The sequence below is a fragment of the Peromyscus eremicus genome, chromosome 20 (genome assembly GCF_949786415.1).
Source record: "Peromyscus eremicus chromosome 20, PerEre_H2_v1, whole genome shotgun sequence".
NCBI classification, from domain to species: Eukaryota; Metazoa; Chordata; class Mammalia; order Rodentia; family Cricetidae; genus Peromyscus; species Peromyscus eremicus.
This window is the reverse complement of record NC_081436.1, coordinates 35560020-35574480: the sequence shown is the minus strand read 5'-3', so window position 1 is coordinate 35574480 and position 14461 is coordinate 35560020. Positions and strand designations below refer to the sequence as shown.

Genomic DNA, 14461 nt, shown 5'->3' with positions numbered 1-14461 from the left:
CCAATCCCAACCTAGCTCTCCCACTACATCTTATCTCTGTCCTTCTCTCTGGGCACACTGCCCTTAGCTATTCTCTATTATAGTCGTGTCTTATTCAAGTGACTGCAAGGAACCTGGTGGTCAAAAATCAGCGTGAATTGCTCATAGCCCCAGTGGCCTACGTGGAGCCAAGCACAGGAAACAGTCCAAGGAGGATTTGCTGGACAAATAAAATATACTTTGCACTAATAACTTGTCACCACTTGAAAGCAAGTTCAGCAACTAAATAACTCCCAAAGCTGAGTTAGACAGAAATCATTCTTGATGAGGGAGGTAAAAAGTTTTGCTTTGGGGTTGCTGTGGTTATCGATCTTTTCAGTGTCGAACACACGGACCCATACCCCACAACGTTTCACTCAAAAACAGTCACACATGCACAGTAAGACTGAATTACCTAGTGTGTCATAAAGTAAGTGTGCTCAGTGATGGCAGCTCAGTGACAAATAACTTAGTGACATGTTACGCACGACACATTCCTCAGAATGCACCCCACTGTAAGTGATGCATGGCTGTAACGGGAGCTGAAGAATGACTTGTCACCTGAGAAGACCATGAACCACTCAGCAGGCCTTTTAAATTTTGCCTGTGACTACAGATGTCCAAAGAGGAAACCCCCTTTATCTCAACCTTTTGTCCCTACCAAATTCTGATGCAATGAAAATCCGTCACAGCCATTCTGCTTGTGGTGAAACACCCTGAACAGAGAGAGATGGACACACATCCCTTTACCTTCCAGTTTGATTTCTTCACTAGCCAACTAGTATGAGTGGAGGGCTGGACACTACCTCTGGGGCCTGGGAGAATAATAAACTACCTTATTTTTGTCAATATAGTCTCAGTGATTAGGCCACTATTTCCATAGTGTTTTATTATTTTATTCTGCGTGTATATATAGGTGTATATGTGTATATGTGCAAATGTGCATGTGTGTGTGCATGTGTGTGTGTGTGTGTGTGTGTGTGTGTGTGTGTGTGTGTGTGTGATTTGCATGTGAAGACCAGGTAAACCCTCAGATGATCTTCCTCAGGAGCCATTCACCTCATTTTTGGAGACAGAATCTCTCAGTAGAACATGAGGGCTGCTGAAAGGCTAGGCGGGCAGGCCATTAAGCCCCAGGGATCGTCCTGTCTCTGCCTCCCGAGCACCAGGATTGCAAGCACAGGAGCACACACCATCACTCTGGGATATACTTTTTTATGTGGGGGTTGGAGACGGAGGGCCTCATGCCTGGGTGCCAAGCACTTTACCAACTGGGCTTTCTCCCTAACCCTCCATAGCATGTTAAAGATGCTAGTTTGTAACAGATTTTTGCAACACCTATCCTGCTTTTTTTCTCCATCTTCCATTATCACTGTTTAACATTCTATCAATTTTTCATGTTTACCCCCTACTCCCCAACTCCAATGTACATTTCATAATAAACGTTCCTTTTGTTCACAGGTATATCCCTAGCCCCTGCTAGCAAACAACAGATATTGAACAACTATCTGTTGAATGAATGAATCAACTCACATGACCGTGGGAACCTTCTATCCCAGTTGACTTTTATTCCCATCATATGAAAGAAGAAACAGGGGCTTAGAAAAGTTCAGTTGCTTCTTGAGAACATTCCTCAAACTCAGATGTGGCTTATTACTAGAAACCCACCAAGATTTAAAAGCCAAGTCAAAATAATGTGAAAGCAAGAGCCTGCTTATAGCCAGCTCATATAAGGCCAGTGGTCTGTCAGGGCAAGAGAGAACTGTGAGCAGTCCATATCAAATGTTGTCTATCACTGATAGTAAGCCCTGGGAGAGATTAGAGAGAGATGAGACATTGGGACATAGCAATAAAGGGGGTGGGAGGGTTCAGAAAGGAAATGACCTTGGAACCAATGGACTCTTAGAGACTTGATAGAAATCAGAACTTCATGGAACCAGTATGAACCCATGCATATTTTTCTGGGTCTGAAAAGTTTCTGGCCCCAAACTCATCCCACTATACCTATGACCTGTGACATCCTGTAAACATATTATGAGCTCCCTTGGGGCTTCAGGGCACTGTTCCAGAGCTTGGTAGACCAGTATGGTACTTGGTGGGGGACAAAGAAACATATGCTCATAATTAATGTGAACAAGACAAGATCAAAGTGCACAAGCAGGGCACCCAGACCAATGCTCTCCTGGCAACTACGTCATTGATTTGGCTCATTTTAGAATGTGATTATTTTGAATAACTCTACTTTTAAAGATTTATTTATTCTCATAGTGTATGGGTGTTTTGCCTACATCACCTGTGTGCAGTGCCTACGAGGCCAGAAGAAGGTGCTGGATCCCCTGGAACTGCAGTTACAAAGGGTTGCTAGCCACCATGTGGGTGCTGGGAACCGAACTCAGGTCCTCTGCAAGAGCAGCCAATGCCCTTAAGCACTGAGCTCTCTCTCCAACCCCCAGGTATCTATAATTTTAGCTCACAATAGGTGCTAAAATATTCTGAGGACTGAAACAGTGACTAAACAAAATGAGCATAAGAACAGGAATAGGCTTCTTCAGGGAGCAAGTGGAGCGAGAGTCACCGTGCCCTATTATTTTGAACGTTCAAGGCAATCAGAGATGGGAATGACTAACTGCCAGCGAGGAACTGGAGCTCAGGGAGCTTAAGGAACAATGCAAGTATAGTCTAGTTATGTCCTGGGACCTTCATGATGGTGAGAAGACCAAATACTTCGGTCAAAGCTATCCTCTGGATTTTCATCTGTTGCCTGGCCAGTGGTGTAGCACCCAGCCCTCCCTCATGGTGCTGGGCTGGGCAGGGAGCTGTGGCCACAGTCAGCCACAGTTAGGAGGATAAATGCCCAGTAGCCTACAGAATGTTGCGAGACTAGGCTGTGATGCACAGTAGGTTGGGAGTGCTCAATGCACGTTAGAGTTATGACTGTGAAATTTACAATAGGTTTATTAGGAAGTAACCCAGCCAGCTGTCGGTGGAGAGTGTTATGGAAATGGGATGGTAGTCCCAATGGAACCCCAGCAGGTTGCTTTTGGTGCATTTATCTTAACAGTAGTGTTGGGGGACATTTCGTTATATATATTTCATTGAAAGGGGAATTGAGAGTGATTTGCTGGAAATGAAAATGATATCAAACTCCAATTGATAAACCTAGCACAGACCATTCATTTTCAAGACCCTACGTGGGAGAAGGACCCCGTACCTCATTTATGTATTCATATTGTTCTTCTTCTCACTGCCAAGCACTGTTCACCTCTATCAGCTTCTGCACACACCCCATACTGCCAGAGTCGGACCCTGAGAAGTGGAGCAGAGTCCAAAAGTATTAAATGGCTTTATTTTAGCAATTCACAATTATCCTGTGTTTACTCCATGCAATGTCCTTGCCTTCCTTCCAGCCAAAGCATTAATTATGCTCTACAGTCACTGCTGCCACCCAATAGGCATTCCATTGACAAAATGCCAGATGATGCGACTTTGCTTGAGTCAATGTTACAGTTTCTGAGACAGTTTTTAATTAGCTTGCATTTGGAGAAGTTTCATTAGGTCTAGGCAGTGCCTACTAGAATTGTCAATAAAGTTTCTAAAACAATGCTTACATTTGGAAACCAGCCACCCTCACATACCGAAGGAGGAGCTACCTACCAGAAAGAGAAGATTTTGCCAATATTTAAATTTGTTCAAGTAGATCTCCATCATGAACAGAGATTTTTTTTTTGCATTTATTACTCAGTATCTGGATCCATATGGAATGTTTTAAGCTGTCCTTTCAAAACTTATGGCTGTCATTTATAAAGAACGCTAACAGCATCCATGTCCGATTCTGCCTTGTTTAAAGTCTCTTCAGATGAGACTGTATGTTCACTTGTAAAGGAAAGAAAACAACCTGTGTAAACGCCAGTTTAGGGATCACAGGCACATGAATCCTCTGCAGGCAGGCGAAAATATTTTTGTTTCCTTGTTACAATCCTCTTATAGTTTATAGAAATGCCATGTATTTCGCATGTATTGCATACAGGGAATATTAAATTTTTCATACGTTTATTTGGTCCGGGGGCAGGGGACACACATGCCACAGTGTGCTTGTGGCCAACATATAGGCTAGGTTGGCAGGCCAGTGGTTCCCAGGGATCCACTTATCTCTATGTCCCCAGCTGTGGGAATTGGATTGGTCCCTCAGATCAAACTCAGCACTCTGATGACTACGTTTCTCCCCTGATCTTGTGTTTCTAATAACCTACCTAGCCTCTACCTTCGAAGTGCTGGAATTACAAATTTATGTGTCACCATGCTCAGATTATGTAGTAGTTGGAATTGAACCTAGGGTTTTTGTGTATAGCAGCCAAGCACTCTATCAACTGAGCCACATCACTCTCTTGGGCCAGTGCCTTTCATGGAAGATGAGAAACTTTGAGTAATGAGTGCACAGGCTTCCTCCAGCAAACAAGGATGAGGTTATATCTGGAAGAAAGCAGGAGTACCCTCTTCAGCATCCAGTGACCCATCCGTACCATGCAGGTAGGGACCATGAAGGCACAGGACAACTTTCAATTCTCCTTGGACTCTACCCTCAGAACCTTCAGCTGCGACTCTCACAGGAGTACAGATCACTACCGGCTCCTGTCAGCCCAGGCAAGTCTCCAGCTCTTCCCTGATCTGAGGATCTTCAATCCAGGTTTTGCAGGAACCAGACATTTTGCTGGCTGCCTCCCCTGCAGGAGAGATGGTGTTAGGGTAGAGGAGAAGCCCTAGCGTGCACCAGCACCGCTAACGTCGGTCATGTGTGCATCTTTGGCTGGGTTCTCTACTTCCCTTTTCCACATACAAAATGGAGATGGCAGTTTCTCTGCTAGGCAAACATGGTATGCTTGGTATTAAAGGCAAATGTAAATTTATAAAAACCTATTAATTTTGTTAATGGTGAAAACTTCATATTGTATATACATGTTCATTTTAATTTTTTTTTCCTGTTTTCCTTTACTCATCATGGGTTCACTTTGCTTGGACACAGTGACATGTCTTCCTGTCAGGTGGACCAAGCTGTCTCCATCCTTGGAGCTCCCAATCTACTCCGAAACACAAAGAGGGAACAGTGATGGGATTCAAGGTCTCTGAAATAATCCCAAACTATGTTAAACCCTCCATTATTTATCTAAGGAAGAGTTTCTTGCCAGCGTTATCTATCATCTTGCAGTTTGAAATTACCAGCAGAGATGCTCAGAGGGAGAAATTGGCCTAGCTCCATAGCCACTGGTGGTGGACCACGTGTCTCTGAGAATGAGGGAGACGTGTGTGGATCAGGTGAAACTGTCTGTTATGCTTCATATCACTCCGAGGGCTTAAGAAAATATCCAGATCACACTTAATGGTATTTTGAGGAAGAGGCTCTGGATCACCTATGAAGTTTCATGAGACAGACTGAGATACAACCTGGATAGATGTAAGATTCTATTTAACGATGCCAAACACTGCCACCACATATTCTATCTAGGTCAGCCATCAGCCACGCTGTGATGGAAGCTAAACACAGCTCTCTTTGTACCTTATTCTGTTCAAAATTCTAGTAATCCTGGCCTTCCCAAATGCCTGCTCCCATCACACTTCCTAGCACCTCCACACTCTATACCAAGTTCTGCACCTATTTTCCCACCCAGCTTTAGACTTTCCATGTTCCTAGTACCTTTCTTACAGAGTCAAAACTTAGCCCTTGCCAGTACCATCACTCCAGGAATGAGTGGCAAAGAGTGGCCAGAACAAAGAAGGCTTGGGTAATTCAATTCATTTTCATGTACATTTTGAAGTCCACTGCATAGTTATGAGTCGGAGTTTCTATATCCATTTTAAAGATGGAGAACTGCAGCTCTGAATAACAAAGGAACCACCAAACTCTGATCAGTTCAAAAGCAAAGCAAGATCCGCCTTGTCTTCATGGCTGGATTAATGTAGCTGCTGAAAGAGTGGGTCTCAGGTGCTACCAACCTTTCATCTCGCTTCCTTCCTCTCTCATCATGTGGGTTCTTTCAGACATGTGTGTTTCTCCCACTCAACCAGGTTGAAACCATAGAAGGTTCTCACCAGAAATGGAACAGGGGTTAGTGGTGATATGCTTTGAATTTCCAAACGGTGAGCTCAAATCAACTTCTTTCCTTCACAGATGGTCCAGCCTTGGATATTTTGTTACAGGAACAGAACATGAACTAAGACAGTAGTGAAAGAACTAAAGGATGTGTATCACGTGACCTCAAAATAGACAATCCTGGATTACCCAAGTGGGCCAGATGAAATAGCTAGCTTTGTTTAAATAAAACCAGGAGGCAGAAAAGGAAGCTGGAATCAAAGAGATATTTGAAGACGTATGATGCTAAAGACAGAGAAAAGAGCCATGGGCCAAGGACTGTGGGCAGTTTCTAGAAGCCAGAAAGGACCAAGGTAAATGGGTTCTTCTCCAAGATGCTGAGGCAGAATACAGCTTTACCTAAACTTTGTTTTGTCCAGTGAGACCCATTTTGGAATTTTGACTTCCAGACACGTAAGATAATCAGCCTACATTGCTTAAGGCTGCCACTGCTCTGGATACACTGGGAAACTATGTACGTGACTGTCACTGACACTCAAGCCTCCACACAGTGTCACCTCAAAAGAGAACCTGCAAGAAGCCGGAGAAAATGCATCTGGTCTGAATGCTTCCAATCTGGATTTGGACCCACCTCTGCCATTCACCATCCACAGACCTGGGGCACCTCATCCTTTGCCCCAACTCTTATCTCTGAAATATGGAGGACAGGATGGGAAAGTGGAGTCAGACTGAATCAAATGGCCCAAGCCTTGTATGTCCTCAAATGAAGGTGACTGTTTATTGGAGATGATAAAGAACAGGGTCCACACTGCCTGTAAGACCCAAGGACTGTGTTTTCCACTCTCAGGTCTGTGGTCTTCAGACCCTCCCACCTACTGTGACCACTCATGGTCAGCACAACCAACCACATTCAGCTCTGGTTAGCCCCATTGTACATAGTCGAGGTCGATGGAGTTCTCAGGAGGTGCCAACTTAAGAAAAGCTCAAGTATGGCACATGAAGGAAAAGTCAGACAGCAAAGGCAGTGTCCAACTCCCTTTTTGCACCATAACACCTAGGACCTCAGAGACACAGCAGACCCTCCATTTCTCTGTTCCATGGTGCTTTCTAAGGAGGTGACACCTTCGTATACATACATCGTCTACACGGGATGCTGTTTTTCTTTTCCTTTCTTTGTGTTCTTCTGTGTGTATGGTGTGTATTCAAGTGTGTGTACACATGCATTTGGAAGCCCAAGGTCAACATCCAGTGTTCTTCCTCACAAGCCATTCATTTTGTTTTTTCAGGCAAGGTCTCTCACTGGGGTCTGGGGCTCACTGCTTAAGCTAGGTTGGCTGGCCAGCAAATTCCCAGGGATCTTCCGGTCTCCTCCTCCCCAAACGTGGGATTACACACACGTACTGCCATTCCTGAGTTTTTTACATGGACGCTAGGTATTAAATGTGGGTTCTTATGATTGCACAGCAAGAATTTTATTGACTGTGACATCTTCCCAGCCTCTGGAGTGTTGATCGTGTGAGGGATACCACATTTACTTTGTGATTGCTACAATAATATGTGCCTTCATCCTCAGGGTATAAATGGTAGCATCTGAGCTAGTGGGTTTGGGTTCTCACTAGGACTCCTGGTACCTGACACAGAGTCTGCCACATGATGGGCTAAAGTGTATTTGTGGCAAACATCCATGGCTGCTTTTACCAAGCTCCAACCTCAACAACAAATTTCTCCAAGGTGATGATTTCAATCAGGCTGTTCCAGGTAGGTCCCGCACTAGCTACCTGGAAGCCTGTGTGTCTCCCAGTTTGGGGAGGCAGATATGTGTGTGTTCCCAACAGGAACTGCCAGCCTTTAGATGACCCCAAGAAATCAAAGCATTCTCCATCCCAAAGAAGTATCAGGGCAGCAGGCCCACCCCATGGTGCTGAAAGCATTTCCCCTTTCAAACGCTTTCCTGCTACTTATTATATTCATCCCAGGCAACCTGAAGTTACAGCAGAATGTGCACTATTTTTTTCCTCTCCTCCAGATTTAGAAAAAAAGAAATATTTGAGGTATTTTTAACTGAGAACACTCAGTCTCAGTCCCTTCCCCCACCCTATACCCTCTCTGTGCAAAACATCCCAGCTCAGCTCCAGAGACAGGCTCCTACCTTGGGAGGCTGAAATGGCTCAGGCCATGAATCTTCATCCAGGGCTGATAATCCTCACAGCGAGCAATGACAAATGCTCTAATTAGCCCTATTTCCAAGGGAATTAGAATTATACATCGGAGCTGTGCTAAAACCCACTGGGGCATAACCTTTGGAAATACAAGTGGGAGAAGCAGGGAGCCTGGCATTTGACCGGTGGTCACTGTCAGCTTGGCTGCTCTCAAAGTCTGTCCCCAGGATGGGAATTACCCTATCCCCCACACGTGCACAGGCAATTAGGGGCAGGCCCTGGGGCATCATTCTGGCTTTGTTCCCCAGAACACATCAAACCAGATAAACAATCCCCCAGTCAGTGACAATAAGTAATAAATAATAATAATAATAATAATAATAATAATAATAATAATAATAAATTACTTCTTTAATTGGGTAGATTTGGAGACTAAGAGTGATTTAACCGAAATACAGCATTGATTAGAATCAAAGAATCAAAGGGGTTTAAAGTGGCCAGGACAGACATATCCATGTGTCAACGATGAGCCAAAGCTTTCACTGTGCAGAAAAGGGCTATGCCTAGACTTGACCACCCAGGCTACATCCCACTGGCCATGTTTCCCCAATCTCACTTGTCCACAGCCTGACTGGAGTCCTGTGAAAGCCAGTGCCCTCACTGCCAAAGTACTGAGGGCACTCTTGCTGCACTGCATTTTATTTTCTGAATTTTGCAGTCATCAGGAAGGTGTGGGGCAGCATGCATTTATATGGCCGTGTTCAAAGGGTCTTGGGTTCAGGTTAGAGTCCTGCCCCAACCATGAACGTGGTGACATCAGCAACCCTTTCAGGTTCTTCTCCACCTATTGGTTCTCTGTCACTTACTTTACTATTTTCACAGCTGAGCTTTAGACATTCAAAGTCATTCAATCCCTATTGTAAGCTGAGAGGCAATGTGTGTGCTACCTTTGCATTAGATCAGCTCCCTGGAAGTACAAAAAGCTCCAGGAATATTGCCCAAAATGTCCCAGCAGGTTAAGTCCTGGAGCTTGGATTCAAACCCAAGGAGACTGGCCTGGGTGCATCCCTGTTAATAACATGGAGGTGTTATCATTTTTCAGCCTCCTTCTCAGAGGGGCCACAGGAATGCTCAGGAGACATAGGACAAGTGGCTGGGCACACCAGTGTCCTGGTGCTTGGTTCAGCCCAGGCACCTCTTATTTGGTCCATGTGCTCCCCGCTCCAGCCTTGCTCATACAGCTTCCACCACTGGCTCTGGCATTAACCTGTTTCTATGCTCTGTATAGAAACTACACAGTAATCAGAGCCTGTGTTTTTGTGTTACAACCTGGGTCAGTCCTTCTGCTTCTGATGGGAGTCTCCATTAGGTATAACAGAGTCGGTCTTTTTTTTTTTAACTATTTATTATGTGCATTGATATTTTGCCTGCATATATGTCTGTATGAGGATGTCAGATCCCCTAGAACTGGAGTTACAGACAGGTGTGAGCTGTCATGTAGGTGCTGGTGGGAACTGAACTGGGGTCCTCTGGAAAAGCAGCCAGTACTCTTAACCCCTAAGCTATCTCTCCAACCCCAAAGTCAGTCTTATTATTCCAACTAGGAATAATAAGTGGTATTCTGTAAGGAGTCGATAGAGGTCCTTCAGCCACAAGTCGTGAAGAAGCTTGTGAAACCATTCCTGCCAAAATCAGTAAATATAGGGCACTCATGCTGAGAGCTAATTATCTCGCACCCAGAATCACACTCAGTCCTGGGGATCACCCCTCTACAGATGAGGTGATCCTGACTCTTAGGAATTACAGAACAGTCTCGAGTTAGACAAGGTCCTCAAGGCTTGCCAAATCCAAGGCTTGGTTTTCAAGACAGAACTCAGCTGGTTTTTGGAAATTCTAAAACATCTCCAGCCAAATTTCTGTCTGACGGAGCTCGTGACCCCAGGACCTTATACAGTGCTGGACGAAGAGCTGTGAGCTGCATAGACATTTAGAGGTCAGCTGTGTTTCATCATTGTGTCTATCAAACACTGAGGTTCCTCCAGGACAAGGATCCAGAAGAGACAGCCAAGGTGACTATTAACCTTTGGAGTCAGAAATTCAGGCAGTGACCTTACAGCAGGTGTTTATTCCTCTGGGTTCTAGAGTGGAATCTGTAGTCTCCTTCTCCACATCCATCCCCCCTGCTAAGACAATCTCTTATCTGCAGCCAATAAGATTAGGGCCTAATTAACCACTAATTTGGGGAGTACTATGCAAAATTACTTGGCCAATTACATGATGCCACACATTCACGTAATGGGAGGTACTTTGCCTGGAAATAGAACAGGGGTGCTGAATGGAGGCCTAGACTCAGGCCTCTTTTGCCACTAGCAAGCTGTGTGTTCTCAGGTAGTCCTTCTCCCCTCTCTGGGCTTGGAAATGGAAAGCAGAGGGTATGATTAAAGCCAGGCAAAGCAACCAGGCTGAGCCACTGTGTCAGCAGAAATTCCCAGGGAACACATAATGACTGGCGCTTAAGCAGCCCATAGTTAACTCTGGGTAATTTCCCGAGGATTTACTGCAACTCCGAAAGCTATTTTGCAAGAGAAGCGATGTATGTGCAGTATCGACAATACAGGAGTTCTCTATCTGAAAGCCCATAAATTATCCCGACGTCAAGGGGATGAGGCTACTGGAGGATTTTTATACAGAAGCTGCAAAAGGCACATGAATAGAAGCAGAAGAGATGTAGCGGGCCAGGAGTTTCACGCCATGTGAGTGGGGTATGAGTGTGCGTGTGTGTGTGTGTGTGTGTGTGTGTGTGTGTTTGTGTGTGTGTGCGTGGGAAGGGGAGAGGGTTGCACACTACCCTACAAAGTCAAAACACAGAAGTCACAGAAAATATCTAATACTTCCCATTCTGACTGGTGTAGGTTATTTTCTGTTTGTTTGTTTGATATTAATCAACCAACGTATTTCTTTAAGCTGGTAAATGCTTTACTGGTCTTCTTGTATATTAATGTTTCCTTAGCATGTATTATGTATAATACTGAGTTTCGACATGACACTGGCATACATGTACCTAATTTACTGTTAACATATCCACATACTCCATTACTTTCTCCTGTTCCTCTCCTATTCCTACAAATCCCCTTCCTCTCCCAAAGTAGGCCCCCTTCCTCCGTCATGCTTGTGTGTGTGCCCCGTGAGTTTTACTAGGCATGGCTTCACAAAAGCATGGGTGAGGGCTTGCTTGCAGGACAGCAGACACCTTCCCAACAGCCACATCACTGGAGAAAATGTCTCCAGATCAACCATTAATTTCTATAAGTCCTCAGGGAGAGGCAGGGTCCCATTGTCCCTTCCCTCCTCTACGGCAGGGTTCATGAAGAGCTCATGAAGCTGGACTGTGACCAAGCTCACGTCCAGGTTCCTGCTCTTTACTGTTTACCTCTGCGTCCTCCTAAGAATTCCTTCAATGCTCACCTCTGATAACCTCAGAGGACCCAAAACTGTCTGCCACAGGGCGAGCTGAGGGTCTCATAAGCAACACATGTAAAAAAAAAGATGTTCAAACGCCAGTAATAGTTGTGACTTTAGGTAACTATAACACAACGAGCCAAGAGGGCATCCAGAGTCATCAGAAAGGTTTAAAAAAAGAAAAAGATACTTGTTGGGCCATCGAGATGGCTCAGTGGGTGAAAGCACTTGTTGCACAAACACGAGGATCTGAGTTTAGTCACCAGAAACCATGGAGAAAAAGTTAGGCACTGTAATAACAACGCAGGCTTACTGGCGAGGTGGAGGCTCTGTGGCTTGCTGGCCTACCCACAGAGCTTCAAGCCAATAAAAACACCTGTCTTTAACGCAAGGTAGACAACTCCCCTGACCAGCAATACCTAAAGTTAACTTCTGCTGTACACACTCACAGAAAGAGGAAGCATAAAATGATGCCCCAAGTCTCTGGACCAGAGGCAGGGGGAGATCACTGTGGCAGAGATGAAGAACATGGTGAGAAGATGCACCAAAAGGAGAAGCAGAAAGAAAATGGGGAAAAGGAGCCATGTCCCATGAAGGGGACCCTGTGGGTGAGTTTGTACAGAGAGAAAAGAGTATAAACCACGAAGAGATGAGAAAGTACAGAAAGGCAATGAAAATGCCTGAAGTTAATTCATCAAGAAGCAGCCACACAGAGACGTGACTTAGGGACAAGGTGCGAAATGCAGCAGTTCCCTGTGGGGAGGGAACTGGGATGGGACCAGGGGAAAGGGCTGTGGATTTTTACTTTAAATCTGCCTGTATGTTGGGACTTGGATGATGGGCACATGTTCCTCTGATAAACATTACACTTTGTTGTTGTTGTTGTTTGGTTGGTTTAAGTTGTAAGGTGGGAAGGAAAAGGGGGTTGGTGGCAAAGTCTCTGCAGTACCCGGGAAGGACTCTCTACTACCTGTCTGCCATGCACCAGCCCCCAGCTTTAATTTCTCTTCATTTGCCAGGTACCTGCATCCTCCTAGGTTGACTGGGAGAACGGGAGAGCTGGCGCAGGTGGGGTGACTGTGACAGCCATGCTCAGTGCAAGCTCATTTCTGTGAATGACAAGCCTCCCACCCCTTGCCTGAGAACGGCTCCGCACTGCTCTCCAGCACCTGGCATGCCTCCTCGTGACCCCACCTTAGCGACACAGCTGTGCAAAGATGTTCTAGGAGTTGGAACCCCACCTCGGTTAAGTCAGTGAGTCTCCAGCCTGAGAACCAAAGAGATACGGTGTGTCTCTCACACGGGATGCAGGAGAAAGTCAGATGCTGCAGGTGACCTCACGTCCCACCATATGGGGAGCCTTCAGAGAGATGAAGAGCCATCAGCTGACATCCACGCCCTTCTCCAGCCCTGATTCTGCATATCCCTGATTCCCAGATGAGGCCATGCCTGCCTGTTACTCTATTGCACTCTTGGCCTCCTTTGGGGTCCGTGAAACAACGGGAAATCTCCCTGGGATGGTTTAGCTATTTAGGCTGGGCTTTTGTCAGTAGCCTCCGAAGTGTCAGGTGGATTCTACATCAACCTCATACAGGTCTCTAGGCACTTTCCAAATCGAGGAGCTGTACTGTAGTGTGAAAGGAGGAAAATTTAGGAGGAGGTAGGGGTGAAAGGAGGAGGAGGAAAGGGAAGTCTAAGAAGAGAGGAGGAATGAAGAAATGGAAAAGGGAAGGAGGGAGGGAAGAGAAAAGAAACGAAGGAGGGGATGGAGGAGGGGAGGGAAAGGAAGGGATCCATGTGCACACTTGGGAGAGTCTGCATTTTACAGCCAGGAAGACAGCCCATGAAAGCCAGCCTCTGGTCACAGCTAGCAAGCTATTCTTTGCATTTCTATCTTCCCAACCCACGTTCTGTGCCATTTGGATTTCATGGTCTAAAAATATCCCCCCAACTTCCCAGTCTGCTGGCATGGGCTGGTGGACTCGCGTTTTAATCCACTTGCAAATGTTTTTACACAGCTCTTTCCCCTCCAGTCCTACTTCTTGCTGAATCACTTCCATCATCCAGCTTGGCGTTTACTGCGAGCAGGATGGGAATCATCTTGAACACAAATGTCAGGCCCCCCGCCCTGAAGGTGCCTACAGGCTACAGACAGAGTAGAGTGGGGTTGGGGGAAGCATGGGCTTTAGGGTCTGCTATTCTGGTTGAGTGGTTCTGGGTAAAAGTTGGCCTGTCTGAGCATTTCCCTCACTTACACTGTGGGAATCATGAAATGCAGAGTGGGGCTTCTGCAGAGACTTGGTGGGTTACGGCAGCACAGGAACAAGGCTAGAGTTTTCAAAAACAGCCTCTAAATGCCTGCTGCCATCTTGGAGTTGCCTTGAACAATGACCACATGCACATCTTCCTCAGCTCCTTCCCTCTTCTATCCAGTCTGTAAAAAGGCATTCCTACAAAACACACATATGACCATACCATTTGCAGATGCAAATCCAAGAGGTTTCAGGCAATGTTCTCTGTGGTCTACGCAGCTCATGCAGCTCTGTGCAGTCCCTTCTCCCAATCCACAGTGGCCTCCCTGTATCTCCAGCCAAGAGTCCTTGGATATTCTTGCTCATCTCCCAAAAACACCTGCTTCGGCCCCTGTCTTCAACTTTCTCTCACTTCTAGGTGAGAGATCCCTCTAGGATGAAAGTCCCTTGTCTGTATTTTCTCCTCCAACGGCTCCAAAGGGGCCTCA

At 45.7% G+C, this 14461-nt stretch overlaps 1 protein-coding gene across 1 annotated transcript in view; it reads right to left on the bottom strand.

Annotated features, from left to right (window-relative positions):
- Kcnq3 (potassium voltage-gated channel subfamily Q member 3) overlaps nt 1-14461 on the bottom strand; it is a 296401-nt gene that overhangs the window by 260745 nt on the left and 21195 nt on the right. The window lies entirely within an intron of this gene.